This window comes from Pogoniulus pusillus, chromosome 1, assembly GCF_015220805.1.
Source record: "Pogoniulus pusillus isolate bPogPus1 chromosome 1, bPogPus1.pri, whole genome shotgun sequence".
In the NCBI taxonomy this organism is placed as follows: Eukaryota; Metazoa; Chordata; class Aves; order Piciformes; family Lybiidae; genus Pogoniulus; species Pogoniulus pusillus.
The window spans coordinates 35774500-35791437 of NC_087264.1; positions in this window are offsets into that span (position 1 = coordinate 35774500).

Sequence of the window (16938 nt, forward strand, 5' to 3'; positions counted from 1 at the left end):
AGCACTGAAATTGTCACATCTGGATGGAAAATATTTCTTCTGTTTACCTAAATAAATGTATCTAAATGCAGGTAATTAAAACCGTGACTCACTGTATGAGTCCCTTAACGGCTTCTTCTTTTTCATTGATAATTTCAAGTGGTCATAAGCATTTAAATTATACACATCTTGCCTTTCTTCATTTCAAATAAGCAAAATGTTAAAAAAAAATGTTTTTTGTGGTTTTTTTTTGCATCTCATTTTTTTTCCTATTAACACCTTGCAATTTTTTTTCCTCCTCATAGAATATCCTGGCCATTTAAATTTGTTCATGATATACCTGTAGGGAATGGTACAAGCTGCTTTCAAGAAAACAGAATAAAACTCGTCAACAATCTTGAAATTATTGCTACTTTGAGAAGAATATTTGGTGTTTAATTTAGGTGATATTTTCCCCCCTTTACTCATACTGATGGGACCACTTAAATGAATTACTTAGGTGGGCAAACCATGTGGCCTAAAGCATTGGTCCTTTGTCTACTTACAAGCATCTCATGAAATATAGAGAAAATTTGCTGTGATGTGTTTACTAATCATGCTACCATTTTAATTCTAAAGTATGCTAAAATTGTGGTTCAGTTAAGACACTCTTCATCTTAGACTTAACTTGCTCCAGGACTTTTGTTTGATTGACTTCAGTTTATTAGCCAGATTGCCATTTGAAGCAAGAGTTATCCTGGGAAGAGATATTTTTTAAGTTGCATTTATTATGTTATTTTTTTCTTTTACAATAATACTTTTTAATAATTGTGAAGCCTCCATAGGCTTAAGTATTTTGTTTTGCTTCTATTCACATATCTTGCTTTGAAATTAAGATAATCATACCTCCTTGTTGAGCTGAATTTTTCATTTTATTTTATTGTATTAAAAAAAAAATGGTTACTGGTCCCACTATTTAATTAATATAATCATTCCTTCTGCTGCTGCTGAAAAATTAAAGCAGTTGTTTAATTAAACATGCTGGTTGTTTATAATATAATGGTTCTGAAATACTTGTTTGAAGGAGAGGCTAAGGATTTATATCAAACATTTCAATCTGACAAGTAAATTACATTTCCTCTGCCATAAAGAAAGGTAAGGCAGGAAAATGGCTGCAATAGAAGAGTAACTAAGGTGGTTGCACTGTGGAAATGCACACTTGTTCTCATTGCTCAGAGATAGCACATGCATCAGTTTACAAATGTGACCTTTTACACTCCGGAGATTGAAGCTAAACATTTAACCTCCTTAAAATAAGGAAACAGACATGACATTATTTTTATGCCCTTTTTTAGTAGCTAATCAGCTCATGCATGGGGAAAGAAAGTTTTTTGAAAGTGGATGAAATGTAGAATATGTGCTAACATTTTGAATTACAAGAAGGATGATGCTTTCTCTAAGGGTCTGCAAAGGTCTTTCTTATCATTGCTTCCTTCGCTAACATCAGACTGTGATATGGTGGGTCCAAGACCTAAAATATCAGGATGCAGGAATAGTCTCTCCTGTACTGAAGCTGACACGATTTGCAGCTTGTCCTCTCCTGTAGGCAGTCTTTCCCATAGGAATTACTGATACCAGAAATAAAGTATTTCATGGATTCCTACAAAATCCTGATTCTGCTTCTGGTGTAGGTTACCTGTCTGGTGGTCTGCAAGATTTTACTGAAGGAGTCCAGTGATTCCTTAAACTGATTACAGCTTAATTGAACCAGGTTGAAATTAAAAGATATTTTGGAGGGATAAAAGGATTTAATCAATCTGTGTAATCAGGATGTACAGGCAGAGGTTCTCGATGTCTCATTGCTTCAAATCACAAAACATCTCAGATGATAAAGCAGATCATTTGAGGAGAAAGGAGGGAATGGTATCAGCCTGTCATATAAATCTTTTTCAAACTCTGAAAGACTGCTGCAGTGTGCTTTGATAAACCACCCTGGGCAAAATGCACAACTTGTTGCTGGTGACTGAGGAAACAGGAAACGTAACTGCTTTCATCATGTAATTAGTATAATAAAATAACAAAAACCTTAGCTGCAGTTTCATTTTATGCCTACACTTCAGAAAGACTTTGCACAGGCATGGGGGTTTTTATTTTTCCCTCATGAGCTGCAAGAATGAAGATGGGTATGATTTTTGCAAGGGTGAAATAGGTTGTCTGTCAGTTGGGTTTAGGCGACAGTCTGTCTGCAGGCCGTAAGATGATCTGCATAGTGCCAGAGGAAAGCAGGCAGAATTCCTGGCTTGCAAGCATAGATATTGATCTACCTTAGCCACCTAAACAATGCCTCACCTGTTTGCCTTGTCCATACCTTATTTTACGCAGTCTAATGCTTGTTTTGTTTGACTTTTCTTTTATTTCTGTGGATCTGAGCTTTGATACACTTTGGGGAGTACATAAACACGGTGTTGTACTTGAACATCACCATCCTGCAGAGTACTCTAGTGGCTCTGGACCACCCCTCCCTGTATGAGAACAGCACTGTTATTGAAAATTATGAGTGAGCAACTAAGTAAGTAGGCCACATACACAAGCGTTTGATCTGTCAGACTAGTGTCCGATGACATCGAATGTGAGATGCTACTAATTACTGCACTACATATTCTCAGTTAAAATGTCCTAAATTAGAGCTACTAAAAGGCTCTATATTTAGACTTTTCCCCCCCCCCCTTGCCTTGAATCTGATGGTTACAAGATAAGCCACCACAGTATTTAAAATCCTATCCACTTATTTTGAAAACAACTAGGTTATTGTGTACTGTCTCAAGCAGGAATGAAATAGAAAACGCCATTCATTTTCCCAGTAAACTATAACATAAATATTTTACCACCATTTATTATTAGTTTGCCATTTCCTGCTGACAGCAATTCCAACTTTGCCAGCAGGCACTGTGTCTCACAATTGCATTGTGTTTGGAACAAATTAAGACAAACACAATTTCTTACAAAATAAATGAACAAAATTTGAACAAAAAAAACCCCCCTCCAACCCTCTACTGAAGCTAAATGAGCATTTCTTTGAAGTGCTGACACTTGGTATTATTTAATTTGCATACAGCACATTTCACTTTTGCTGGAAAACAATTAAGTTAACGAAGAACTAAGTCATCTGTACTTTCAGGGATAATTGAACATTGCTCGATTTAGAACTGTTTTATGTTAATGCTGTGAAGGAGCAGCCTACATTGTGGTAAGTTTGTCAGCGGTTTTGAATGCAAGCATACTTTTGGCCCACTGACATATGAAGTGGATGGATCCAAATGGAATACAAAATAGATCATAATGACACTTGAGCTGATATCGAAGTACTTTAAATACAGGGGCTGACACTGAGCCTTTTTCCTCCTATGAGACATCTTTCTTATTTTGCAAGATTATTTGATGCTTTAGGGGCTTATAAAAAAGGGAAATCTTTACTTCTCCTTACTTTGGGTACTTTCTTTCCAACACCAAAGCATTTTTCTAGAGGCAAATAACAAAAAAAAACCCCAACCTTTATGCTGAGTTTGCATTCCAGTCTTTATTACAAGTGTGTGAAACTGCAGTGAGTCCATGACTCTGAGTTTACACTCTGAAGACACACTCTACCTTTAGTACTGATCTTGAGAGTGGAGTAGTTTGGCTGTGGTCTGCTGGGCTTGGTTTTAATTGTTGTTTTAATTAAAATTATTTATTTAATTTATTTTTTAATGTAAGGCTTATTAGAAATGGATGATTACAGTCTTAAGCTGTGACACGGCAGATTTAGACTGGATGTTAGGAAGAAGTTCTTCACAGAAAGAGTGACTGGCATTGGAATGGGCTGTCTAGGGAGGTGATGGAGTCCCTGTCCCTGTCCCTGTCCCTGGAGGTGTTTAAAAGGAGACTGGATGAGGCACTTAGTGCCATGGTTTAATTAGAAGGTGTTAGGTGATAGGTTGGACTGGATGATCTCGAAGGTCTTTTCCAACCTGGTTAATTCTGTGATTCTGAGATATTTTTGAATTAGAAGACACACTCTACCTAATAGTAGTGATTTTGAGAGTGTGATTGTTTTGGTTGTGGTTTGTTGTTCTTTTTTTTTCTTTTATTTTGCATTTAGACTTACAGGGTAGAAAGAGATAGTATTTTTTTTTAAATTTCTGCCATAGAAAATTACAAATAAGACTCACACACAGAAATAGAAAACTTAGATTTAGAACTACTGTGTTCTTTTTTAGAGACAACAGTCTGTCCAACAAATTCGTGCCTCACTTGATCTGAGTTTGATCTAGAAATGAAAGCTTCGAGCTGTCCATTTCCATTCTGATTTTTTGCCTTCCTGTTTTGCTGGGTTTGCTCTTACCAAAGGTGCCAACTGATAGCATAGGAAACACAACCTGAAGCTCTCGATGGAGCATGTGCATCATGATGGAAAAAACCCTTTCCTGCAAAATTCTGCAGATATGCTCCAACCTATAAATCAAAGAGTCTACCCTTACAGATGAAAAGCTGGTTTAACCTCTCCCTGCTGATTCATTCTTTGGCCGCTCAGCTGGGAATATCAATTGTGATAGTAATTCTTCTTCTTTAACTAAATTGGAAGGGTGACAAATTACAGCTGCCTCAGAGAAATTTTTTAGTCAGAAGGAAAAGCGATTTTTAAAATATATTCCTTTAAAAAATTTAAATAAGCAATACAATTAGCTAAGCACTTACATTTTATTAGCAATAGCAAGTAAAATTAATAAGTAAATTCAATGAAAAATGATTATGTGTCACAGTATATAGTTTTTACATTGACATTTCACATAATCTGACTTTGCTGAGAGGAGAAATCACTCGTCTGTTAAAATTACTTTTTAAAAGCTGTCAAAATTGGAAAACCTGCTGTCAAAAATATGATGAGAAAAGTTTAAAAATGGTAAAGTATGTTGACTTAGACAAAAAACATTACCTTTAGAGTGGAAAACTTGAATATTGTATCATTATCTTCTACACCGATGAAAAATGTTATCTTTTTCTGAGCTGGCCTGGGTTTTTTTTTTTTTTTTTTTTCTTTTTACCTTTTTAGATTTATATTTTGCATTTACATTTCAATATGAATGGGACTTCATCCAATTTATACTGCACCAGAAGCTGAAAGTAGCAGGTATTTGGCCATTTATATTTTAATTGCGTGTTTGAGTTTTACTACTTTTAAAAGTGACAAGATTAACAGCCCTCTTAGGATGAGGTCCACTGTCCATGCAAACTGCTGTGTATGAGGACCCTTGGAGAGTTTGCTGTTGAGCTGCTAGCAGGAAGAGGTCCATGCACAGTAACATCTCCAGCCTGCCTGTAAGGCAGTGGGTTTGGCATCACCAGCTCCCCCATGGCACAACACAAGCCCTGCTTCTCCAGCGTGTCTCTGCCCTGTTTAAGAAGGACAGATTGGAAGAAGGTGACAATTCATTCTCCACGCGCATTCAGTCTTTGGCCTCTTTGTTGAGACTGCCAGTAAAGATGCCAATTAGTGCCATTCAAACAAAGACCAGATATGCTGTGGTAATAACGAAGTACAGATTTAGAGGAATACAATCCAAAATCATAATTAAATGGAAATGAGACAAAACAGAATCAGAAATCAGATTTGACTAAGAAGTACATCTCTCAAAGCATAGCTCAATTTTGTCAGTTACTTTTTCAGCCATTGCTGCCTTTAATATTATAGAGCCTTTAATCCTGCACTGTCTTTCATAGAATGTTGTCTCCAAATCACAGTCCCTGTGTGTGTATAGGTAAAACTGGCTATGAGTAAAGCAGTGAGAGTCACTACGAGGGACTGCACATGGCAGTGGAAGCTGGTGAGTTGATTATGAGGCCTTAACCAGAGTTCTAAAGGATTAAACTCAAAAGGCATTGGACTGGATGAGACTGTAGGTAAGCAAAAAATTGTTTTGTTTTTGCCTTACTAGTATCTAATGTATTCTGGCTTGTCATGTTCTGCTACTTTCTCAGCAGTGAATGAAGGGCATTTGCTCTCAAGTCTGATTCAATGTCACTGTTCAACCTAGATTTAATGCATCTCAAAATAGATATTAGTTGTTTTCTAGTTTGAAGAATGGCTACTGAAAAGTGCTAAAGGCAACCTGACAAAACTTATGGGCAAGCTATGAATGGAAATTATATTTTCAGTCAATTAATCTTTTCCTTTTATGTTCCCTCCTCATCTGAATAGTTCTTTACCTTTCCATGACCATGCACCCCTAGAACACTCTTCCTTTTAGATCTTCTATGTAAACAAACCCTTGAAGCTTCCCTCTGGCACTCTGCTTCTTTTGCTTAGACATATTGACTAATATATTTCTTTAAAAATAAATTGCTATTGTGATGGCTCAAAAAAATCTGAATCACAGAATCACAGAATTAACCAGGTTGGAAAAGACCTTTAGGATCATCGAGTCCAACCTACCACCAAACCTGTCTAATTAACTAACACATGGCACTAAGTGCCTCATCCACTCTCCTCTTAAACACCTCCAGGGGTGGTGACTCCACCACCTCCCTGGGCAGCCTATTCCAATGCCAGTCACTCTTTCAGTGAATAATATAAGCTTTGCTCTTTTCCCATCCCACATTTCCCCCTTTTATCCCCCAAACTCACAGCACCTGGGTGCTGTTGCAGTCTCCTCCCACCCCAGGTGTAACCACTTTGCCCTCCCTGCTTGCTCCCCTTTATAATCAGCCCCAGAAGAGGCAGTAGCCTTAGGCTTGCCCAACTGGGCAGAGGATCCTCCTCCGGTCACCACTGGTAAGTCTCCTACCTTGGTGCGTGCACACTGGGTGAATGGTGGAGGGGATCAAAGGCCGGGGGGCCTGGTGGCCCCCCGGCTATGTAGGGCTAGGCTTGATGATTGCTCTAACATCACCCACGGGTGCTGGCTGAGCTCCTCTGTGTTTAGCTGCTGCCTTCTGCTCTCTTGTCACACTGTAGAAAGGGCAGGACTGAATCTGTGAAGCATTTTGCGAAGCATTGAATGAGCATGGAGGGAATGTCTGAGAGTCCCTGCTTAATCCAGTAAGAAGTATTGTCTAAAGGACTGAGCATACTTTGCTGCGGCTCACGGTGACCACAGAAGCGATTAACAATTTTTAAACTAGATTGAGCAAATTATATATATATATATATATATTTTAGCAGAACAAATGGGAATTTAGAGTCAGATGTGGGAGGCTGCATCTCTTGCATTTTATAATCATCCTGACTCACTTCAGGCTGTGTGGGGGCTGCTTTCTTAGTTCATGAATACCACCATATCAACATAAAATTCTTTGAGGTCCATCTATCTGTCTGTCTATCTGAACTCCCACATTGTTGCTTGAGTATGTGAGTGCCTGTGGTGCATGTTGCCCAAGCTTCTTGACACTTATTTACTGCTTCAAATTGCTCTATAGTAGCAGGAGGAGTACTTTCACAATAACCTAACACATCTAACAAGAAATCACATTTTTAGGCTGTTACCAGAGCCTATCTTTAAAGTAACCCTAATTAACACAACTACTGTTGTCACTAAACCTAACAGTGATTAAAACAGGTAGCTGGCCTCTAGTAGTTACCTGTCAGGTGCTATCTGCCTTACATAAAGTGTTATTTTGGTCTTTGCAGGGAAATAAATTTATCATAATGACAATCCATGTTGGGTTAAAAGACGTTATACAGTTACATGGTTCTAAGGCCTGAAATTCTAGCAATGGGAGTGCTGCTAACAGACAAATTCCCTGGGAGCCATAAAGACAACAATATACACAAGGATCCTGAATTAGTATCGAGAGAAAAAGTGAAGCATTATAAATGAAGGTTAGCCCCCTCAGCAACAGCACTGGTGTGTCACACATAGAACGCCTTGTAACATTTTCTGTCTTTGTAGTATGGGAGAAACTAAGTCTGTGTTAGTGTGGTGCAATACAGAACCACATCATTACTCTAGGAAAGATGAAGGGGTACATTTTTTTAATGAAAATGGTTTGGGTCTATTCTGAAGGGAAATCACAAAGGAAGAATCTATCCAGACCTAGGGCATTCTAGGTTGCTAATAAAGCTATTACAGAGTCTGGCCATACATGACAAGACAAAATATGTAAACCCGAAGCTGAGACAGGATGATAAAGAAGTGGATCGAAATCAAGAGAAAGGTGGTAAAATACTGTTTGCAAATGGGATGTTTGAATTTTTGGTTGGGAGAAGATTGAGCAGCATTCAAAATGCATGGGTATAGATTAAATATATTAAAAGAAATAATGGAGCCTCCCCTTATATAGGAACTAACCAAGTGTCAGAACAATCACAAGTGTTCATAGAATCAACCAGGTTGGAAGAGACCTCCAAGATCATCCAGTCCAACCTAGCACCCAGCCCTATCCAGTGAACTAGACTATGGCACTAAGTGCCTCATCCAGTCTTTGTTGAACACCTCCAGGGACAGTGACTCCCTCTGTTTGTAAATTATCAGTCTTTATGATGGTCACTTGGAAAGGTTGGGTCATGCTGAATATGATTCTTGGGAGTCAGGGAAGAAGATATATACAAGTGTTTGAAGAAGCTGAAAAATGTGACTGAGAGGCTCACATGCCATTGGAATAATTTGTTGAGGAGGTAAACAGATGAAAATAAAAGGAAAATTTCACTTGGGCTGCTGAAACTCACAAGCTTTCTGTTTCTGGACCTTTTAGCAGGCCTTTATGTGGTAATGATCCAGATTTTATTACAAACTTACCATAAATATATTTTGGTAGAAAGATTTAATTGTTAATTTATACAGTCTCCTTTATTGGCAAGCTTGTTTTAGTCATCTTGCATTCCTTACAGGTAAGATTTCAGTAAAGATCACATTAGTTCAGGAGCTGATAGAGAAAAAAATACCAATAGTGTCCTCAAAACCTCTAAATTCTGTTATTATTGTTCCCACTTTCCAGGACTTTGCATGTGAGCATATTTCATTTGGATGTGGTTTGTGTGTAGCTTCATCAGCAGACTGTCAGCTCCATTTTTTTTATCTTCCTGATCATCTGAGTCACTCTGTACAGGAAGAAAGAACAGCCCATGTTTATAAAATCACTCCGTGCTGTCAGTAGATCATCATATTGTTAGAATGCACTTTTAAAGAGCAGAAAGCTGAGACATAAGCAAGGCCTATAGTACCTCCATGGAAACCCAGTCTCATTTATGAAGTGCTGCAGTTCTTTTTCTTGTTACGTGTTTTTGGCCAAACAGTGTTCTTAATGGCAAGTTTGCTCATCGCTGAGGAAATTACACCAGGGAAGGAAATACAGGACTGTATATTGCATGGTTATGTTGCCAAAATAAGAGAAAAAGCATTCTCAAAGACAGAAATGAACAGCATTTCTTTGGCTAAAAAGACATCTCTTAACATTTTCATATCGCTTAGAAAGAAAGTGGTCTGTGGTTTGGTCATTCTGTGTTGTACCAGAGCATGTAGAAGTTATGAAATCTACATCTCCTCTGGATTAGGCGACGCCAAGAATGGTACTGAAAGGCTTTCAGCAAATCAGTTTCCTTCCTAACCCGAAGGATGCTAAGCAATACTTGCAATGTACACATAACTTTCTTTAACTTAAAAGTCTTGAGCAGAAATAACTTTGCAATAAAATTAGCATAATTAGTGATTTGCCATGCATGAGGTATTCTGGGTTAAGTGTCTGAGCCTTTATGCTTACTGTGAAGCTAATTCAGAGAAGCTCACCATCATTATCATGTGTGCTACAGGGTTTCTCAGACGCATATTTACCATGAATCAAAGCACATCTGATATCTGATTGCCCTGTAATAATTTATTTGTGTTTCAAAGTACTTTGGATTCCAGAATATTATGCACATACTTGAAGAGTTCAAGAGATATGTAGCGAGTGTATAAATCATGAGATTGTCCTTAAAAATGTGACACAGATGAAGAGGAAAAAAGAACTGGAGACACAAGTAGAGATGAAGATGGAGGTGGACAGTCACAGGAGTAGAGGCAGAGATATTTATGGTTCTTTTGTCTCCCACTGGTTTAGATAATATTTTCAAGAGGTTTTGCTCAATTATTTTTACAGTAAATGGAGGTGAAATTAAAAAAGTCAGTAAGATTTAAGATTCATAACTTTCATTCTTATTTTTAATAAGCCATCAAATTATTAAGACAGGTTTCCAATGAAATCACAATATTCAGCAATGCAATGCTATTTGGTTTAGGTAACTGGCCTTTAGACTACACTTGAGATTAAAACTGACTTTGTGTTTACTTTGATTTTAAAATGAAGGTTGTTCTGTGTGGATTCTTAGAGAATGGAGTCATCCTTCAAGTAGCATTGCAGCCAACTTACCTTTGATGGAAAAATCATTATCATGTCACCTTCCCGTGTGGTGCTCAAAAAAATTTGATAAGCCACTCCTAAAGGGCAGTCCTCTATATTCAGATACTGGACAAATAAAGTGGTTAAGAACAGAGAGTGAGACTTGTAGTGGGAATGCCTGTAAACGTTTCTTTTTTGGTAAGGGATATTAAAAAGGAGTCTGCATTGATCTGAAAGAGTTTAAGATAGAGGAGTTTGATTGCAACCCATGGCAGCCAGTTGATATCAGTAGTTTAAAATCAAGCTACAAATGAACTGCAACTACTAAAGCATGCATTGTCTATTCATTTCCTAAAAGTAACATCTCCAGCTCCTAATCCCTGTTGCATTCCAGTCATTAGGGAGACCCTGTCTGCAGGGTAAGCATATGACTAGGATTCAGGGAATTCAATATATTTGTACATTCATGTATTTTTCAGGATGTTTGCCATTTGCTCTGTCTTAAATTGTAATCAGTAAAGAGAGCAGGCTGTGGACCTGGATCCAGTAGAATCCAGGGATCTTGGAGTTTGTTGCTTTATGGAACCAAGAGAAAAATGGTAAAGTTCCCAAAACAGAGTTTTACTCTTTTGCCAGTTTCTCCTGACCAGGTTCTGACGATAATTCCTGTAAATCTCCACACTAACTTGAAAGGCTGAGTTCAAAATATCAATTTTTTTCTAAACCCATAGATTTCCTAAATGTTCCAGGAATGGGTTTGTAGTTACATTTACATAAAATTCTTACAGCATAATTTCCTTCAGCTTTATAGTGACAGTAGAAGTGACATACCAAAGTTATAATCAGTTCATAGCACGATATATAACCCACACTTTCAACTTTGCTATCATGAACTTTTGTGTAGGAGGCTCAAATGTTGGCTATTAATGTTTTCTGGAAGAGGCAAATGAAAAGAAGAAATAGGACAATCCTCTCTGGTGTCTCTCTTAGGAGGAAATCAGACAAAGGAGAGCCTTTTGGTCAAAATGAATAGTCTAGCATTTGAAAAAGTCGTGTGGATGAAAGCATTTCTGAAATGTCCTCACAGCAAAAGGATTTTAACAAATGAAACAAGAAATTATAATTCCCTATCAAAAATCTGAAGAGGGAGGGAATATTTTTGCTGTGTGCAAGCTGAATCAAGTTAATGAGGCATCTAACACTGCAAAAAGAGCGTTCTCTATAAATAAATCCTGTCTGATTGGGATATATTAGTCTTCTGATAACATTCTATAGCCTACAGATGCTTTGAATAGAATGTGTATGTGTGAAAATACTCAGATCTATTGGAGCTACTGTTCTCCAAGTCCTTGTCCATCACATATATTACAGTAATTTTCATATTTAAGTGCTGAATAAAACCTCAGTTTCACTCCACTGCCCGGTTTGAATAGGTAGGCTCAGCCCTTATGCTCTGTGAAAGCTCTGGAGATTGAATTTCACACACAAAGATGTGGCTAAAGAGCAGCTGTGTAGTCTTTCTGTGGAGAACTCTTCATTTGCTTGCCAGAAGTAACACTTGCACTCCCAAGAGCTCTAAAGGGTCAAGGAGTAGGGCCTCATGTCAGGGAATACTTTACCCCCATCACAAACTTGGCTGCGTGCTTCTGTGTCTCTTTGAGACTCTGGTGCCTGTGAAGGTAGCATCTGCAAACAGTCAGGAGAAAAAATAGATGATGTGAAGTCACAAGGTGTGGTAGTTTTCTCTGAAGTTAATGTGGTAGTGAAAGTGGTAGTGTTGGTGAGAGAAAGGATTTGGAAAGTTCTTTAAAAAACAAAGTTACAGTTTGGACTTTTGTCTGTTGGCTTGGTTTATTCTCCAGGGAACTGAGAGGTCTGTCTTCATGAAGCACCATACACATGTCTTTCCTTGAAATGGTGGTGTACTTTCCTATTCCTTATGTTTTCACAAAGGATTTATTTCTTTGGAACTCTTATAATTTTCTCAGTTTTTGAGAGCAAAGTGAAGCAGGTGGATGAGGTGCTGGTGTTGCTTTTTTCTGGTCACCCAGTCCTTTCAGTGAAAAGAAACATTCCAGATTATCTTCAGAAAGGGTAACCTCAACTTTTAGGAGTATTAGGTAGCAGGTCATAAGCTTTAGGAGTATTTACTCATGTAACAACTCAGGATGAAAGAAATACACACCCAATGCCAGGAAAGAACTCAAATCAATAGCTCATTATTAGTAATACAGTTTAAAAAAAAGTGAAGAATTTTTGTGGCTGTGGTTAATTTTTTTTTTTTTTTTTTGTGTGTGTCCCTAAGGCTGGGCAGCAGTTTGGTTTTCTTTTGGTGGTCAAATTAGTCTTTGAATCAAAATACTGAAGTTCCCATGAGCTTTTAAGTAGATATTAAGACACTGCTAATCTGAGATCACAAGAATTTAGGGCAGAGTCTTTTTCTGGAATTAAGTTCCCCTCTGCATTTTGAGGGTCTAGACTGCTGGGTTTGGAATGATAAGACTAAGAGTGAATAACCATACAAGTAAAATGGTACCAAGATGTCTGGTTACAAAACCCACACTTGTCCTGCAGTTCAGGATAATCTGGTTTTATTTTGCAAGTGTGATCAATAACATTAATGCTTTGAGACATAGTTTGCCTTTACTACTTTCATTTGCACTCAGCTTTTATAGTACTCAAGCTCAAATTAATGCTGTTTAATAAATAAAGTCTTCAAACTCTATGATCACAGCTATTATGCTTTTTGAAGAAGACCTCCCTGAAAAGTTGGTATCAATCATTCTTGTCTAAGGATCGAAGCAAATGTAACCTGCAAAGGCTGGTGGCTGGGCTATCTGCCATCATTGCTGGCAGTATAAATGCTCTGGATACAGTCATCTAATAGGAGGAATATGGAGACCAATCTGTCTGGTTTTGATGTGTGTTACATTTCTGAGATTAATTCATGTTGCTGTGTGTGAAAACAGTGGTCTAACTCCAGGGTCTAAGGATGCCTTTTCCACTACTGTGCCCTCTGGACAGTTTGTTGCTCCATGGTCTCTCATCTTCTGCATTGTGTAAGACCATCCTCATTTTTGAAGAGTGGCCTGGGAGAGAGAGATATTGGTCTATTATCAAGAGGGGGAGCAGTCTAGGAGAGGTTGGTTTTGTTATATGTATGTACAGTGCTAGCACAATAGAGCTCCAACAAAAGCAGGGGTTAAATTATAGGTCACAGTTACAATAGCTTCTTTAGGGCACAAGTGGACACTTAACAGACTAAGGAGTGCTGAATATTTAATACTCAGTTATTTGACTACATCTTAGGATTTCCAGAACCTTCCAGAAATTTATTTATTTATTTTTAGAGAAAGAGGTTGTTAATGGTTGGATAGCAAGTATTTAAAGGGTTTAGTGTTTATTATTTAAAGTTTAGTATTTATTATGAGGCAAATGTGAACCCCCATTTTAAGTGATGGAAGAATGAAATAAGAGCATGTGACCAAGAATAATTATTTTAACACCGTATATATCACTCTGAAAAAAACCCTGATGACATTATAGAACTGCTCAAAACATCTTATAATAAAGACTCTAAACGTGCTGCTTTTCTTTTCATGCTAACAGGTAGCTTTATCCCTGCCCCCCACCCCCCAAAAAAACCCCACAAACGCAACCCACCAACCTGTCAGGGAGAGTATACAAAACTGCTTTTCCTTTGAATGCATATTTAAAACGAAGGCATGATGACAGCTTTCATTTGAGCACTGGACAATTTTTTTTCCAGTTTGCTGCTGTTCATGCAAAATAAGTTGCTGTGATTGCAACATATGTATTATATGGCACATATGCTACCTCTTAGATAAAAGTGTAACTCTTGTGGTTCCTAGCATTTTTCTAAGGACATTCAGTGTTTAACAGTAACAGATCTTTTTATAATATTTTTGCCATGTTTTTGGCAACTAAATATTTTTTCTTTAACCTTTCTCATTCATAAGTTAAATTTGTTGTTAGAGGAAAATGGAGTGTGGAGGTAGAAAGCAACAGTGTGAATAAGAGAGCAAGAGTGTTTTGACTGGCAGTTTTCTCTTTGGCTACCATTTTGGGTTTCTTTGTTGTAATGCAGGAGGGCAATAAATTGCCAGCTGCAAACAAGGGTCTGTTTAGCTATGTACTGTACAATCATATACAACCAATTATGGGTTAAAATGCTGGTGTGACACTTAAGAAATTAGGAATAAGAACTACTGTTAAGAATACACGGGTTTATTGTCTAATTTCTGGCAATAAAAAAATATATCTTTTTTTATCTGTTTGTTTGAATATGTTCAGTCCTTAAATCCTTCTCTGCAGAAGGGTGTGGGCTTTGAATTACGGTATAGTGAAATATATTTTCACACATACGATAATGAATCACAGCAAAAAGACAAACGACCAAAACTCCACCCACAGTACCAGTGATTAAGTGTTTTTTTTTCTCATGACTATTCCCATGAAACCAGCAGAACTAACCATACAAATACCTTATACTATGTGCCAGCAAGGAAAAAAAAAGTGAGCCCTACTTCAGGCTTGAACGAGAAAGCAGCTTTCTTTAAAGGACAGAGTTATTTGTTCCCTACATAAATCCTGAGCAAATGGAAGTGGACCTTCAGTCTTCTCCCTCCTACTCTCAGAAATGATCCCATTATACTGGTAGTTCATAAATATGCAGTGAAGCCCATCTGTTCTAGCTTGTGATTTAAAATAGTGTCTTGTAACTCTTTGTAATATCTCTGGGTCTGATCACAAAGGTATCAGAGGCAACGCTAAAGCTACCATTAGCCTCAGATGTGTTAGCTCAGCGTTCCTGAGAAGATTTGCCAGGAGTAGGAATCTCTACCGGAAGGGATCTGGTGCCCCTTTCTGCTGCCCAGCGTTTGGGAGAGTGCAACTTTCACAGAGCACTTTCTAAAACCAGGGCTACCTGTGCTCCTGGAGCTGGGGGGGTCCTCGTGGGGCTCCCAAGCATTTGCATAGTGCATAGCTTTCCTCTGATCGGGCCAGAGCATGCAATTACACTGTCAGGCTCTATCTTCAGATGGAGATGACTCTTTAGGCAATCTGTAGATCTGAGTTTACTGTCAGAATTATGAAAAGCCTTGGAAGGAATTCCATAAATGTTCAAAAATAGCTATTCGTAAGCCACACAGAATAGAAGTACCAGTTTGAGAGATTTTTAAACTCCATTACTTCCACATATTTATACACTATAGTGCCTGTCACGGATAATGTACAGCAGATTTATCGTGTGTTATCATTTTAAAGAAGAGTTGGTTCTCTGAGTGACGTATGAAATACATTGCAATAAACAAGATACTGCTTAATAAAACAATTAGTCATCTGAAGACTATGGCAGTGTTGCTTGAATTCTTATCAGCTCTGGTTTACAGCTGTAACTTCAGGATATAATAGGAGATTGAATATTATACAGGCAGGGAAACAGATGATCAAATTCACAAGGGATCGTATCAGGCTTTTTCCAGTACCAACGAAACGTATTAATCCTTGTCACTGTTTTTTGAAATGCTGTGACAGAAATAAACCTGTACTGTAACTTGGCCCTTTTAATGAGCTTCTGGAGTGTGGGCTTTCCACTCAGCACCTGAAAAACACAACAAAACACCTTTTACATTAAAGATGTGAGGTTTGCTGCTGGCTAAATTTGTACACAAAAGTCTATAAACCAGTGCTCAGCCAGCTGGGAAGCAAGAAAGCAAATTCAGATTCTGCCATGAACTTCACAGACCAATTATCTACTTGGAATCATGGGAGTTTAACAAACAAATACCAGCCCCTGCTGAGCCTTTTCAGTCCAGCAGCTTATGGGTGATTCAGTTGCATCAGAGGCTTTTAGACTGATCAATTCTTAATCACAAAGCGCAAAAATTATTCTCAGACTCATGTCAGATTCTTTGGACACCTTTGTTAACAATCTGCCTCAAATAATTCCCCCCCCCCCCCCTTTTTTTTTTTAGGAACTGCAGACACTGTTTTTATTGACTCCCCACTTCTAAAATGTTTATAGCTTGTTAATTTATATTTACCCCTTTACTTTTGCCTGCAAATCAACATCACTTAGCACAGTTTGGTTACACTTTGTCCAAAGGAAATTACAGAAGCCTGCTATGGGGCTAAAATGAAGGAAAGCTGCGGAAAATCAATACACTGATGATTAAACAGATCGTAGCAAATTCACGGCTGCAAGCTGCAGCATGGAGACATCAGTGTGATGCCTATCTAGCAGCTAATGTGCTTTCAGCCAGTTGAGGAAAATTTTACAATAAGGCAAAATGCAACAGGACAGAAAAAAGCTACTACAGAGCAATGTTTTTTTTTTTTTACTCTGTAGGAATGGTTCTGCGATCCAGGATTTATTTTGCTACTTGACTTCACAGAAACTGTGGAAAAGGTTTAGATTTAAGGAAAAGAAAATCTATTTCATGAGGAAATTTGCTGTGGGAGTTTAAAAGAACTATTTGACTTGCAGCATCATTCACATCCATTGTAAGAGCTCTGCATTTACTGTTATTTTAAACCACTCTTTTCTGTCAGTGAATTTCAAGTGCGATAATTTCTATTTTAATCTTCCTTTGGCTTTAATTAGAA